Genomic DNA, 15,835 nt, shown 5'->3' with positions numbered 1-15,835 from the left:
CTTCAACGTCTTCACTGCGAAGGGTGAAAGCCGCGATGTCAAATCCGGCATATCCGCCACGTGTGACTGTCTACACACTTTTCTCCGCTTCTTGTGCCGACTTTTTACTGGAGTCGGATTGAGACAATTTTTGCAACTTTTTCTAAGCGTTCAGTTGATAAATCAGCGCGACTGCTGGCCACGCCCACTCCCCACCCACTTCTCAGAACTGGAGGGAATGGTGTAAAAGGGCAAAAAGTTGCAAAATTTGGGGGACAAATAAGCCCTAGAAGCCTCAAAGCCGTATATATATATATATATAGACTTTTTGAAGCCAGGATGCATTCACAACTGAGGGTCCGTTACAATGTATCCAGTCCAGACAAACCTCCTCCTGGACTTCTAACTATTGGGACCAGAGACGTTTGTGCCGGTGCGTTCGGCTCACAGAGGATTGTTTAGACTGGACATGATTGTAACGAACCTTCAGCGGTGAGAAGTATTAGGTTAGGACAGGTTTTCAGCCTCTGTATGTAAACAAAAATGTACCGATTCACTGACAGCAAGCAGAATGAATATGGTGAGATCGGAAACCATTACAAAATCGCAGAGCTTTTTGCATCCACACAAAACCAGATCTCATGCTGATCTGACCAGACATGAGCACGGCCTGTCTGACAATGCTGGGGTTTGTAGTTCGCCCCCCCATTGTTCCAGGGGACGCCTCATTCCTCAGATCTTGTAAACCGCCTGCGCTCAGACTTTCTGCTGCTCTGTTATTTTCTCCAGCTCCGCTCACATTTCCTTCAGTCTCTAATTACAGTCCTCAAAGTCTTGACCGACGAGCAAGAAAATGGGGCCTCACCGCAAATCTGTGAAAACAGCAGCAGAACGAAAATAGATCAAGATTCTGGGCTGCAGCCCCATGAAAGTGCGCACAGCCGCCCTGGCAGAAGAGCTGCAGTCTGCGCTGCCGAGGGGTCCATCGAGGAGCTGTCATTCCCTGCACTAAGGAGCCCAGGACCTCCGCACTGTTCCCAGCCAGCCTCACGTGAGTTTTTGGCAACTTTCACTTTCCTTCCAGTATCCTATAGAGCCCCCTGTATCTGTAGACTGTTACAATGTCTCCACCTGAGCGCGGGTGTAACAGTGTTACTTGTGGAACTGATTACCGTCGGACACACAATTACAATCAGCAACAGAACGCGCTGCCGACTGTAAGCAACAGAGCTGCACTGTGATTGGACGCTGTAGTAACGAGCAAATCTGCGCATGAATCAATCACCGCGTAATGAGAGCTGCAACTTCTGTCCTGCTGTGTGCAATACTTTTCCAGCTAAGCTGTCCACTTGCTGTCAGTGAATGGCAACATACTTGTTTGCAGCCTGGGTTTAGTACAGTGTATCAGTGGAGGTAATCCAGAGCCTGGTCATCAATTAGACGCTTCCTCTGTTAGCACAGGGGGGAAACAAAGACCCCCGTGTGTAAATGACCCCCAATGAATGTTTCCATTCACTGACAGGAAGCACAGGTCTTAGAAGCATTACCAAATTGAAGTGCAAAGAATGACTGCTTTCATAGAACTGTATTTCAGGGGGTTTACTACGACTACAACACAGGGGCCGATGAGGTTCTACTAAACCATCAGAGCATCGTGTTGGCCGCTCTAGAACGTTCCTTTATATGGCGGCGCAGATTTATTATGTAAATCCCTTTGCAGAACGATCTTATTGTGCAGCTCCACCCGCTTCATAAAGGAAATTCACTTTCTATTCCTTCATGGATTTTTTTTTGGGGGGGAATATTCTGCATTTCTCCTGCGGTGACGCAGTTTCTTTAAGAGGACTGCCGAATTCCTGGGAAAAAGTCCAGACCCCTGTCACTGAGAGAAAGATCCCCACAATGAGTGAGGAATGTGGGGAGACAATGGGGCTCTGTGTGTGAAGGGCCCGAGGTTTCTAGAGGCCTGCAGAACACTGAAGCATTCTACAGACCCGGAGAGACGAGTGAGACAATGCATCGCCCCAAAGGCAAAAGGGATACAATGCATCGTCCCAGAGAGAAAAGCGAAACAATGCATCGTCCCAGAGAGAAAAGGGATACAACGCATCGTCCCAGAGAGAAAAGGGTTACAATGCATCGTCCCAGAGAGAAAAGCGAAACAATGCATCGTCCCAGAGAGAAAAGCGAGACAATGCATCGTCCCAGAGAGAAAAGCGAAACAACGCATCGTCCCAGAGAGAAAAGGGTTACAATGCATCGTCCTAGAGAGAAAAGCGAAACAATGCATCGTCCCAGAGAGAAAAGCGAAACAACGCATCGTCCCAGAGAGAAAAGGGTTACAATGCATCGTCCTAGAGAGAAAAGCGATACAATGCATCGTCCCAGAGAGAAAAGCGAAACAATGCATCGTCCCAGAGAGAAAAGCGATACAATGCATCGTCCCAGAGAGAAAAGCGAAACAACGCATCGTCCCAGAGAGAAAAGGGTTACAATGCATCGTCCTAGAGAGAAAAGCGATACAATGCATCGTCCCAAAGGCAAAAGCGAAACAATGCATCGTCCCAGAGAGAAAAGCGATACAATGCATTGTCCCAAAGGCAAAAGCGAGACAATGCATCGGCGCAAAAGCGATACAATGCATCGTCCTAGAGAGAAAAGCGATACAATGCATCGTCCCAGAGAGAAAAGGGATACAATGCATCGTCCTAGAGAGAAAAGCGAAACAATGCATCGTCCCAGAGAGAAAAGCGAAACAATGCATCGTCCCAGAGAGAAAAGCGAAACAATGCATCGTCCCAGAGAGAAAAGCGAAACAATGCATCGTCCCAGAGAGAAAAGCGATACAATGCATCGTCCTAGAGAGAAAAGCGATACAATGCATTGTCCCAAAGGCAAAAGCGAGACAATGCATCGGCGCAAAAGCGATACAATGCATCGTCCTAGAGAGAAAAGCGATACAATGCATCGTCCCAGAGAGAAAAGGGATACAATGCATCGGCCCAGAGAGAAAAGGGTTACAATGCATCGTCCCAGAGAGAAAAGCGATACAATGCATCGGCCCAAAGGCAAAAGCGAGACAATGCATCGGCGCAAAAGCGATACAATGCATCGTCCTAGAGAGAAAAGCGATACAATGCATCGTCCCAGAGAGAAAAGGGATACAATGCATCGGCCCAGAGAGAAAAGGGTTACAATGCATCGTCCTAGAGAGAAAAGCGATACAATGCATCGGCCCAGAGAGAAAAGGGATACAATGCATCGTCCTAGAGAGAAAAGCGATACAATGCATCGTCCCAGAGAGAAAAGCGAAACAATGCATCGTCCTAGAGAGAAAAGCGATACAATGCATCGGCCGAAAGGCAAAAGCGATACAATGTAATGTCCCAAAGATAAAAGCGATACAATGTATTGTCTCAGCAATGCGACTATGTTGCACAGCTGGTCAAAAAAGGTGACTTGCGACAATTTCACACCTAAATAGTTGCAAGTCCCTTTAGTAAATGTTGCCTCAAAGAGAACAGTCCTGAGCAGGTTCCCCCTCATCTTCCAGACGCAGAGCGGAGAATGTAAAGGGCACCAGCAATATATAAGCCTCCAAAAGAAAAAACAGCGCCCCCGTGACACCAGTGGAGACGGGCAGAGCTGCAGGTGGTCTGTGTGCCACCATACGGAGCATTTACAGCCTTGTTGGTGGCATTTTGACATGTCTCAGAGATCAGCACCTGGGGGCCCTGGCATGGGTCAGTTGATCTCCTTATATCTAAGACTGATTTACTGGCAGACAGGTGAGGACTGGGGGACACCTGAGATACAGGCAGCCATGAGCGCCGCTCCGTCATGTCGGGCTATAAACACACGGTCAGGTTTCAGGAAGCAGTTGTTGAAGCCAAAACCAGGAGTGGGTTAAAAAAAAGAGAAGTCGTGTCCGTCCGTAGCCTTTACTCTCCTTTCATGATCCACACCTGACTGTGGCCTCGTCGGTGGGTGAGATGGACCGCACCGCGCAAAACCTCAGCAGAAACTGCAGAGGAGGAAAAGAAAAGGAAACTATTTCCAAAAAGCTGAGAGCAGCTGCCAGGGAGGAGACCCCTGAGCAGGGTAAGGGGCAGCCGCACTGAGCAGCCTCTCCTGTTACACCTGAATGTTTAATGAGTGACAGGTGATGTCACTGCCCCGATCTGTTACACCTCCTGCCTCACGTACCCCCAGAAATGACCTCCAGGTGAGTGTGACCAAAACCCCAGAAATCCCTGAGCGTGACCTCACAACACAGTATACAAGATGTACTAATAGAGGGATGCGGACCATGCTGGTATAACCTGGGCATCTCCTGTATATAATTATATGTACAGCTGGTATAACCTGGGCATCTCCTGTATATAATATATATGTACAGCTGGTATAACCTGGGCATCTCCTGTATATAATTATATGTGTACAGCTGGTATAACCTGGGCATCTCCTGTATATAATTATATATGTACAGCTGGTATAACCTGGGCATCTCCTGTATATAATTATATATGTACAGCTGGTATAACCTGGGCATCTCCTGTATATAATTATATATGTACAGCTGGTATAACCCGGGCATCTCCTGTATATAATTATATATGTACAGCCGGTATAACCTGGGCATCTCCTGTATATAATTATATGTGTACAGCTGGTATAACCTGGGCATCTCCTGTATATAATTATATATGTACAGCTGGTATAACCTGGGCATCTCCTGTATATAATTATATATGTACAGCTGGTATAACCTGGGCATCTCCTGTATATAATTATATATGTACAGCTGGTATAACCTGGGCATCTCCTGTATATAATTATATGTGTACAGCTGGTATAACCTGGGCATCTCCTGTATATAATTATATATGTACAGCTGGTATAACCTGGGCATCTCCTGTATATAATTATATGTGTACAGCTGGTATAACCTGGGCATCTCCTGTATATAATTATATATGTACAGCTGGTATAACCTGGGCATCTCCTGTATATAATTATATGTGTACAGCTGGTATAACCTGGGCATCTCCTGTATCTAATTATATATGTACAGCTGGTATAACCTGGGCATCTCCTGTATATAATTATATATGTACAGCTGGTATAACCTGGGTATCTCCTGTATATAATTATATATGTACAGCTGGTATAACCTGGGCATCTCCTGTATATAATTATATATGTACAGCTGGTATAACCTGGGTATCTCCTGTATATAATTACATATGTACAGCTGGTATAACCTGGGCATCTCTTGTATATAATTATATATGTACAGCTGGTATAACCTGGGCATCTCCTGTATATAATTATATATGTACAGCTGGTATAACCTGGGCATCTTCTGTATATAATTATATATGTACAGCTGGTATAACCTGGGCATCTCCTGTATATAATTATATATGTACAGCTGGTATAACCTGGGTATCTCCTGTATATAATTACATATGTACAGCTGGTATAACCTGGGCATCTCTTGTATATAATTATATATGTACAGCTGGTATAACCTGGGCATCTCCTGTATATAATATATGTACAGCTGGTATAACCTGGGCATCTTCTGTATATAATTATATATGTACAGCTGGTATAACCTGGGCATCTCCTGTATATAATTATATATGTACAGCTGGTATAACCTGGGCATCTCCTGTATATAATTATATATGTACAGCTGGTATAACCTGGGCATCTCCTGTATATAATTATATGTGTACAGCTGGTATAACCTGGGCATCTCCTGTATATAATTATATATGTACAGCTGGTATAACCTGGGCATCTCCTGTATATAATTATATGTGTACAGCTGGTATAACCTGGGCATCTCCTGTATATAATTATATATGTACAGCTGGTATAACCTGGGCATCTCCTGTATATAATTATATGTGTACAGCTGGTATAACCTGGGCATCTCCTGTATCTAATTATATATGTACAGCTGGTATAACCTGGGCATCTCCTGTATATAATTATATATGTACAGCTGGTATAACCTGGGTATCTCCTGTATATAATTATATATGTACAGCTGGTATAACCTGGGCATCTCCTGTATATAATTATATATGTACAGCTGGTATAACCTGGGTATCTCCTGTATATAATTACATATGTACAGCTGGTATAACCTGGGCATCTCTTGTATATAATTATATATGTACAGCTGGTATAACCTGGGCATCTCCTGTATATAATTATATATGTACAGCTGGTATAACCTGGGCATCTCCTGTATATAATTATATATGTACAGCTGGTATAACCTGGGCATCTCCTGTATATAATTATATATGTACAGCTGGTATAACCTGGGCATCTCCTGTATATAATTATATATGTACAGCTGGTATAACCTGGGCATCTCCTGTATATAATTATATATGTACAGCTGGTATAACCTGGGCATCTCCTGTATATAATTATATATGTACAGCTGGTATAACCTGGGCATCTCCTGTATATAATTATATATGTACAGCTGGTATAACCTGGGTATCTCCTGTATATAATTATATATGTACAGCTGGTATAACCTGGGCCTCTCCTGTATATAATATATACGTACAGCCGGTATAACCTGGGCATGTCCTGTATATAATTATATATGTACAGCTGGTATAACCTGGGCATCTCCTGTATATTATTATATATGTACAGCTGGTATAACCTGGGCATCTCCTGTATATAATTATATATGTACAGCTGGTATAAGTTATACATCTTCTTGTATATAGTGATATGGACCCTGCTGGTATAACCTGGGCATCTCCTGTATATAATATATATGTATGGCTGCAGGGGCGTAGCTATAGGGGGTGCAGAGGTAGCAGTCGCTACCGGGCCCAGGAGCCTGAGGGGCCCCAAAGACCCTTGTACCACATGAGAAGACACCTGTTTTATAGAAGGTGCATGCAGGTCAAGTTACACCTCTGGATGGAGGGAAGGGGTTAGGTCAAGAATTTGGCATGGTGGGGGGTGCAGTAATTTTTTTGCCTCAGGCAGCAGGAAGGCAATGTGCTCCCCTGCCCCTGGCCACAAAGCAATGAGGGATGGGGGGCCCAGGCTAAACTCTTGCACCAGGGCCCATGAGCCTTTAGCTATGCCCCTGTATGGCTGGTATAAAGGAAATGTTATTTACTGCATATATACACTCAGCTTTTAGGGCTCATTCACACGACCGTTGGTGCCCCGTGCTGTGAACCGCAGATAGCGGTCTGCAATGCACAGGCACTTTCCGTGGGGCAGGGGCATGGGGATCGCAGACCCCTTCACTTGAATGGGTCCGCGATCCCTCCGTTCTACAAAAAGATAGAGCATGTTCTATCTTTCTGCGGTGCGGAGGCACGGAACGGAACCCCAGGAAGCACTCCGTAGTGTTCTGTTCCGTGCTTCTGTTCCGCATCTCCGGATTTTCAGACCCATTGAAATGAATTGGATCCGCATCCGTGATGCAGAATGACAACGGAACACGGTGCCCGTGTATTGCTGATTTGCAAACGCGGTCCGCAAAACGGGAGCTGGACACCAACAGTCGTGTGAACGAGCCCTTAGTCTGTATTTTTGGGATCCTTTCATTATTGGTTGTTTGCAGTTTTATGGATTTCCTGTCTTTGGTGGGAGACGATGGGGCTCTGTGTGTGAAGGGCCCGCACAGGCAGACGGGGCCACGGAATCCGATGCAAGTCCTCCGGCTCCGCTGCACTGTGATGACTTCATTGAATGACATCATACTGGTTCATAAACCGGAGTGATGTCATCATCGTCCTGGTGTTAGCCATATGTCATGGCAGAGGAGGTTTAAAGGGGGTTTGTCACCAACCTGACTGGTTTTAAACTAATTGCTTCGTTCAGTGGGACACAAAGACATGACACAGATGTTACCTGTGTTTCGTTTTTCAGATCCTCCAAATCGCCAAAAAAGTAGTTTTTACGATATGCTAATGAGCTGCCGCAAGCGCCCGGGGGCGGAGTGTTTGCTGCAAGTGCCCGGACCCCCTGCCTACTCGCGCCTAGCTCCTGCCCTCAGTGTCCCCGGCTGGCCCTGTGTCTGTGACATCATTTTCCCTGTAGCCCCAATCCCGTGCCTTCGCTCATCACCGCCGGGCATGCGCAGTGCTCTGCCGACTGCGAGATATGCAGTGCGCATGCGCTGGTTACTGCTGTCTGCTTGTGCTGCGCCATTTCCATCACAATGAGATATTATCTCCCATGATGCATCGTTCTCCTGGAGCTGAGGCTCAGTTTTAATTCACAGAGAGGAAAAAATAGAAGATCTCAAGTAACGTCCTGCTCCGCGGGCACACGGCCGAAGCTGTTATTAGCAGTTCACAAATTGTGGATCTACAAAACATGGACGCCAGCCGTGTGCGCTCCGCGTTTTGTGGATCCCTAAGTCGTGCCCTCTTTTAGAACTGCATCATCTTTTCTGCAAAATGGGTCATACGGATGCGGACAGATGCATCTTTTGCAGCCCCATTGAAATGAATGGGTCCGAATCCAACCTGCATCTCTACTTTCAGGAGCACATTAGACCTCTACTATCTCCCGAATTTTGCTTCCTAACTCCATGGAGATGAGGCCTCCTCCAATGAAAGGAGCTGGAAGCAGACGACCAAGCACTGGTGCAAGATCTGTAACCGCCGTCCACCAGGATAGCATTGGTGCATGTTGTGTAGCTGGTCTTCACCGATCTCTTCATTCTGTACGATACCTTGGCCCTGGCTGAACCACATCTCCACCAGTCACCGCTCTTTTATGTCTCGCTTCAAGTTTTGGTGATTTCTATAAATTCCTGGATAAAGAACTTGTCTCATCCCTCTGCATCTTTCCAGTTGGTTTGCTGGATATTGTACTGACTCTTTATACTGGATTACATTGTCCCCGAAGTCAAAATCATTATTAAAGTAACTCTGCTTCAGTGAACTGATTCTCTGCATTATATTTTGGATGACGATTCCCCATCAACAACGTCAAAGGGTCCAAATTACAGGAAGAAGAAATCGGAGAAATATTCCCATCCATCAGCTGATATCTGACTTATACGGCTGCATCAGAAACTGTAATAGATCAGGAGCAGAGAACAAAGAAAGCTGTGTGCCCATAAAAAGACAATGATATACTACCATGCGATACACAGAGCCCAGGGTAACGCGAACTGAAGTGCAAGCTCATATGACAAACACTCAGAAGGCGATTAAATCTAAGAATAATATAATACTGCTCCTATGTACAGGAATATAACTACTATAATACTGCTCCTATGTACAAGAATATAACTACTATAATACTGCCTCCTATGTACAAGAATATAACTACTATAATACTGCCTCCTATGTACAAGAATATAACTACTATAATACTGCTCCTATGTACAAGAATATAACTACTATAATACTGCTCCTATGTACAAGAATATAACTACTATAATACTGCTCCTATGTACAAGAATATAACTACTATAATACTGCTCCTAAGTACAAGAATATAACTACTATAATACTGCTCCTATGTACAAGAATATAACTACTATAATACTGCTCCTATGTACAAGAATATAACTACTATAATACTGCTCCTATGTACAAGAATATAATTACTATAATACTGCTCCTATGTACAAGAATATAACTACTATAATACTGCTCCTATGTACAGGAATATAACTACTATAATACCGCCTCCTATGTACAAGAATATAACTACTATAATACTGCTCCTATGTACAGGAATATAACTACTATAATACTGCTCCTATGTACAAGAATATAACTACTATAATACTGCTCCTATGTACAGGAATATAACTACTATAATACTGGTCCTATGTACAAGAATATAACTACTATAATACTGCTCCTATGTACAAGGATATAACTACTATAATACTGCCTCCTATGTACAAGGATATAACTACTATAATACTGCCTCCTATGTACAAGAATATAACTACTATAATACTGCTCCTATGTACAAGAATATAACTACTATAATACTGCTCCTATGTACAAGAATATAACTACTATAATACTGCTCCCTATGTACAAGAATATAACTACTATAATACTGCTCCTATGTACAGGAATATAACTACTATAATACTGCTCCTATGTACAGGAATATAACTACTATAATACCGCCTCCTATGTACAAGAATATAACTACTATAATACTGCTCCTATGTACAAGAATATAACTACTATAATACTGCCTCCTATGTACGAGAATATTACTACTATAATACTGCTCCTATGTACAAGAATATAACTACTATAATACTGCTCCTATGTACAAGAATATAACTACTATAATACTGCTCCTATGTACAAGAATATAACTACTATAATACTGCTCCTATGTACAAGAATACAACTACTATAATACTGCCTCCTATGTACAAGAATATAACTACTATAATACTGCTCCTATGTACAAGACTATAACTACTATAATACTGCCTCCTATGTACAAGGATACAACTACTATAATACTGCCTCCTATGTACAGGAATATAACTACTATAATACTGCTCCTATGTACAAGAATATATCTACTATAATACTGCCTCCTATGTACAAGAATATAACTACTATAATACTGCTACTATGTACAAGAATATAACTACTATAATACTGCCTCCTATGTACAAGAATATATCTACTATAATACTGCCTCCTATGTACAAGAATATAACTACTATAATACTGCTACTATGTACAAGAATATAACTACTATAATACTGCCTCCTATGTACAAGAATATAACTACTATAATACTGCTCCTATGTACAAGAATATAACTACTATAATACTGCCTACTATGTACAGGAATATAACTACTATAATACTGCTCCTATGTATAAGAATATAACTACTATAATACTGCTCCTATGTACAAGAATAAAACTACTATAATACTGCCTCCTATGTACAAGAATATAACTACTATAATACTGCTCCTATGTATAAGAATATAACTACTATAATACTGCTCCTATGTACAAGAATATAACTACTATAATACTGCTCCTATGTACAAGAATATAACTGCTATAATACTGCCTCCTATGTACAAGAATATACCTACTATAATACTGCTCCTATGTACAAGAATATAACTACTATAATACTGCTCCTATGTACAGGAATATAACTACTATAATACTGCCTCCTATGTACAAGAATATAACTACTATAATACTGCTCCTATGTACAAGAATATAACTACTATAATACTGCTCCTATGTACAAGAATATAACTACTATAAGGGTCCATTCACACGTCCGTTGTTTCTTTCCTGATCTGTTTCGTTTTTTGCGGAACAGATCTGGACCAGATCTGTACCCATTCATTTTCAATGGGTCCTGAAAAAAAATCTGACATTGTGCTGTCCGTTTTTTTTCAGGACCCATTGAAAATGAATGGGTCCAGATCTGTTCCGCAAAAAACGGAACAGATCAGGAAAGAAACAACGGACGTGTGAATGGACCCTTTTACTGCTCTCATATTATTTGTAGGAGGAGATTTATCAAAACTTGTGCAAATGAAAACGAAGCTACTTTTCCTCGGCACCATTGTGACCGCTCTCCCCACGTGTGCGGTTTTTCTGTGCTGTCTGGTTGCAGTTTTCTTTGCAGAGTGTTGGGAGCAGTTCCGGCTTTAGTTTGGTGTCCTGCGCTGCTCCGGTCGGGGAGGGTGCGGCTGCTCTCGCGGCGGCGCTCTGTGTACCTCTACGTCTGTGCTGCACAGTTTTTGCACTTTCTTCTCTGTAATTAAATCATTTCCTGTAAATTGCTGCCGTTTACCGTTCTGAGCAGAAGAGAATTATTTGCCAAATGGATGTGAGGAAGTTCTGGTTTAATGTTTTGCGGGGCACGGACTACTGACTCATCAGACGCGGGGATGGAGGGCGCAGTCACTTAGGGACAATTATAGAATTGGATTTTGTGACCCAATAAATGTCTGGAACTTTCCAGCAATTATCTGTGAGTGACACGCAGAAGCGCGAAGATCCGCGGATCCACAGAAAAAGCGTAATGTCAGTGATAATCTGCAGTCATCTATATCACTATATAAAGGATCGGGCAAGTCCACATCCTCCATCTTTGTGTGCCTGACATCTGGCGCCCCGCCATGGCCGGTGGATCGCTCGCTTTCCTGCCGCCATTGGTTTCATGTATAGGCGTCTGCAGAATTCTATTCATTATATTAGGACATGTTATATTATAGGTGACTATATACATAGTTTATAAGGCTGAAAAAAGCCCCTGTCCATCCAGTTCAGCCTGTTATACTGCAAATGGATCCAGAAGAAAAAAACAAACAAACTGTGAGGTAGAAGCCAATTTTCCGCACTTTACGGGGAAAAAATTCCTTTCCAACTCCAATCAGAATAACTCCCTGGATCATAATAGCCTGTAATATTATTACACTCCGGAAAGACATCCAGGCCCCTCTTCAACTCTTTTACTGAACTCGCCATCACCACCTCCTCAGGCAAAGAGTCCATAGTCTCACTGCTCTTACAGTAAAGAGTCTATAGTCTCACTGCTCTTACCGTAAAGAGTCCATAGTCTCACTGCTCTTACAGTATAGAGTCCATAGTCTCACTGCTCTTACAGTAAAGAGTCCATAGTCTCACTGCTCTTACCGTAAAGCAGGGGTGCACAACCTGCGGCCCGGGGGCCACATGCGGCCCTTGATACCATTCTGTGCGGCCCCCAACTATCTGGTAACAGACATGTATGCCTATGTCTTGTGGCTGCTCACATGTATTTTTCATGTATTTCTCCCATTAGATGGGAGTCCTGGAAGTGTAACTAGACACAAATGGTATATAATGTGTGTTCAATGTGCCATAAGTACAATATTTCAGTTGTTAATACACCTTTAAAATTTAATTTCGGCCCTCCTCATTGGTTCAGTCGGGCAATATGGCCCCCAACCAGGAAACGTTGTGCACCCCTGCCGTAAAGAGTCCATAGTCTCACTGCTCTTACCGTAAAGAGTCCATAGTCTCACTGCTCTCACAATATAGAGTCCATAGTCTCACTGCTCTTACAGTACAGAGTCCATAGTCTCACTGCTCTTACAGTATAGAGTCCATAGTCTCACTGCTCTTACAGTAAAGAGTCCATAGTCTCACTGCTCTTACAGTAAAGAGTCCATAGTCTCGCTGCTCTTACAGTACAGAGTCTATAGTCTCACTGCTCTTACAGTAAAGAGTCCATAGTCTCACTGCTCTTACAGTATAGAGTCCATAGTCTCACTGCTCTTACAGTATAGAGCCCATAGTCTCACTGCTCTTACAGTATAGAGTCCATAGTCTCACTGCTCTTACAGTAAAGAGTCCATAGTCTCACTGATCTTACAGTAAAGAGTCCATAGTCTCACTGCTCTTACAGTATAGAGTCCATAGTCTCACTGCTCTTACAGTAAATAGTCCATAGTCTCACTGCTCTTACAGTATATAGTCCATAGTCTCACTGCTCTTACAGTAAAGAGTCCATAGTCTCACTGCTCTTACAGTAAAGAGTCCATAGTCTCACTGCTCTTACAGTATAGAGTCCATAGTCTCACTGCTCTTACAGTAAAGAGTCCATAGTCTCACTGCTCTTACAGTAAAGAGTCCATAGTCTCACTGCTCTTACAGTATAGAGTCCATAGTCTCACTGCTCTTACAGTAAGAGTCCATAGTCTCACTGCTCTTACAGTATAGAGTCCATAGTCTCACTGCTCTTACAGTATAGAGTCCATAGTCTCACTGCTCTTACAGTACAGAGTCCATAGTCTCACTGCTCTTACAGTAAAGAGTCCATAGTCTCACTGCTCTTACAGTATAGAGTCCATAGTCTCACTGCTCTTACAGTAAAGAGTCCATAGTCTCACTGCTCTTACAGTAAAGAGTCCATAGTCTCACTGCTCTTACAGTAAAGAGCCCATAGTCTCACTGCTCTTACAGTAAAGAGTCCATAGTCTCACTGCTCTTACAGTAAAGAGTCCACAGTCTCACTGCTCTTACAGTATAGAGTCCATAGTCTCACTGCTCTAAAAGTAAAGAGTCCATAGTCTCACTGCTCTTACCGTAAAGAGTCCATAGTCTGACTGCTCTTACAGTAAAGAGTCCATAGTCTCACTGCTCTTACAGTAAAGAGTCCATAGTCTGACTGCTCTTACAGTAAAGAGTCCATAGTCTCACTGCTCTTACTGTAAAGAGTCCATAGTCTCACTGCTCTTACAGTATAGAGTCCATAGTCTCACTGCTCTTACAGTAAAGAGTCCATAGTCTCACTGCTCTTACAGTATAGAGTCCATAGTCTCACTGCTCTTACAGTATAGAGTCCATAGTCTCACTGCTCTTACAGTATAGAGTCCATAGTCTCACTGCTCTTACAGTATAGAGTCCATAGTCTCACTGCTCTTACAGTATAGAGTCCATAGTCTCACTGCTCTTACAGTATAGAGTCCATAGTCTCACTGCTCTTACAGTATAGAGTCCATAGTCTCACTGCTCTTACAGTATAGAGTCCATAGTCTCACCGCTCTTACAGTATAGAGTCCATAGTCTCACTGCTCTTACAGTATAGAGTCCATAGTCTCACTGCTCTTACAGTATAGAGTCCACAGTCTCACTGCCCTTACAGTAAAGAGTCCATAGTCTCACTGCTCTTACGGTAAAGAGTCCATAGTCTCACCGCTCTTACGGTAAAGAGTCCATAGTCTCACTGCTGTTACGGTAAAGAGTCCATAGTCTCACTGCTCTTACGGTAAAGAGTCCATAGTCTCACTGCTCTTACAGTAAAGAGTCCATAGTCTCACTGCTCTTACAGTAAAGAGTCCATAGTCTCACTGCTCTTACAGTAAAGAGTCCATAGTCTCACTGCTCTTACAGTAAAGAGTCCATAGTCTCACTGCTCTTACAGTATAGAGTCCATAGTCTCACTGCTCTTACAGTAAAGAGTCCATAGTCTCACTGCTCTTACAGTACAGAGTCCATAGTCTCACTGCTCTTACAGTATAGAGTCCATAGTCTCACTGCTCTTACAGTAAAGAGTCCATAGTCTCACTGCTCTTACAGTAAAGAGTCCATAGTCTCACTGCTCTTCCAGTATAGAGTCCATAGTCTCACTGCTCTTACAGTAAAGAGTCCATAGTCTCACTGCTCTTACAGTAAAGAGTCCATAGTCTCACTGCTCTTACAGTAAAGAGTCCATAGTCTCACTGCTCTTACAGTAAAGAGTCCATAGTCTCACTGCTCTTACGGTATAGAGTCCATAGTCTCACTGCTGTTACGGTAAAGAGTCCATAGTCTCACTGCTGTTACGGTAAAGAGTCCATAGTCTCACTGCTGTTACAGTAAAGAATCCTCTTCTATGTTTGTGTACAAACCTTCTTTCCTGCAGACGCAGAGGATGTCCCCTCGTCACAGTCCTGGGGATAAGTAGATGATGGGCGTTATCTCTGTTCTGCCCCCTGATATATTTATGCATAGTTGGTAGATCTCCCCTTCTCTCTGTTTCCTGTCATTAGCCGGGTGTTGACTAATTATTGCGCCCCCGGTGGAGGATCAGGGACAGGATACAGAGAGGCGATGCTAAGCATTTTGCGGTTTTGAGAATGTCCCCCGAGCGCAGCTATCGCAGAGTTTACCAGCAAACGTCTTGGTTTATGAAGCATTAGAGGCGGTAAGACAATTCTGTACAGTATGGGGGTGTCCAACCACAGCCTCCCAAAGGAGGGGGTCCGACCCCAGCTTCCTGATTGGGGAGGGGGAGGTCCGACCCTGAGGGGGTTCGATCCCAGCTTCCCGATGGGGGGGCGGGGGGTT

General features: G+C 43.2%; 1 protein-coding gene across 1 annotated transcript in view; it reads left to right on the top strand.

Annotated features, from left to right (window-relative positions):
• Window positions 1–863: 863 nt before the first annotated feature.
• INSC (INSC spindle orientation adaptor protein) overlaps window positions 864–15,835 on the top strand; it is a 120,271-nt gene continuing 105,299 nt past the window's right edge. Inside the window, exon 1 of the mRNA XM_044270772.1 lies at window positions 864–1,030. The gene's annotated coding sequence lies outside the window, so the exon portion shown is untranslated. The remainder of the gene's footprint in view (window positions 1,031–15,835) is intronic.

The sequence above is a fragment of the Bufo gargarizans genome, chromosome 10 (assembly GCF_014858855.1).
Source record: "Bufo gargarizans isolate SCDJY-AF-19 chromosome 10, ASM1485885v1, whole genome shotgun sequence".
Classification (NCBI taxonomy): domain Eukaryota; kingdom Metazoa; phylum Chordata; class Amphibia; order Anura; family Bufonidae; genus Bufo; species Bufo gargarizans.
Note: the sequence above shows the minus strand (reverse complement) of the source record. Positions and strands in the feature narration are given on the sequence as shown.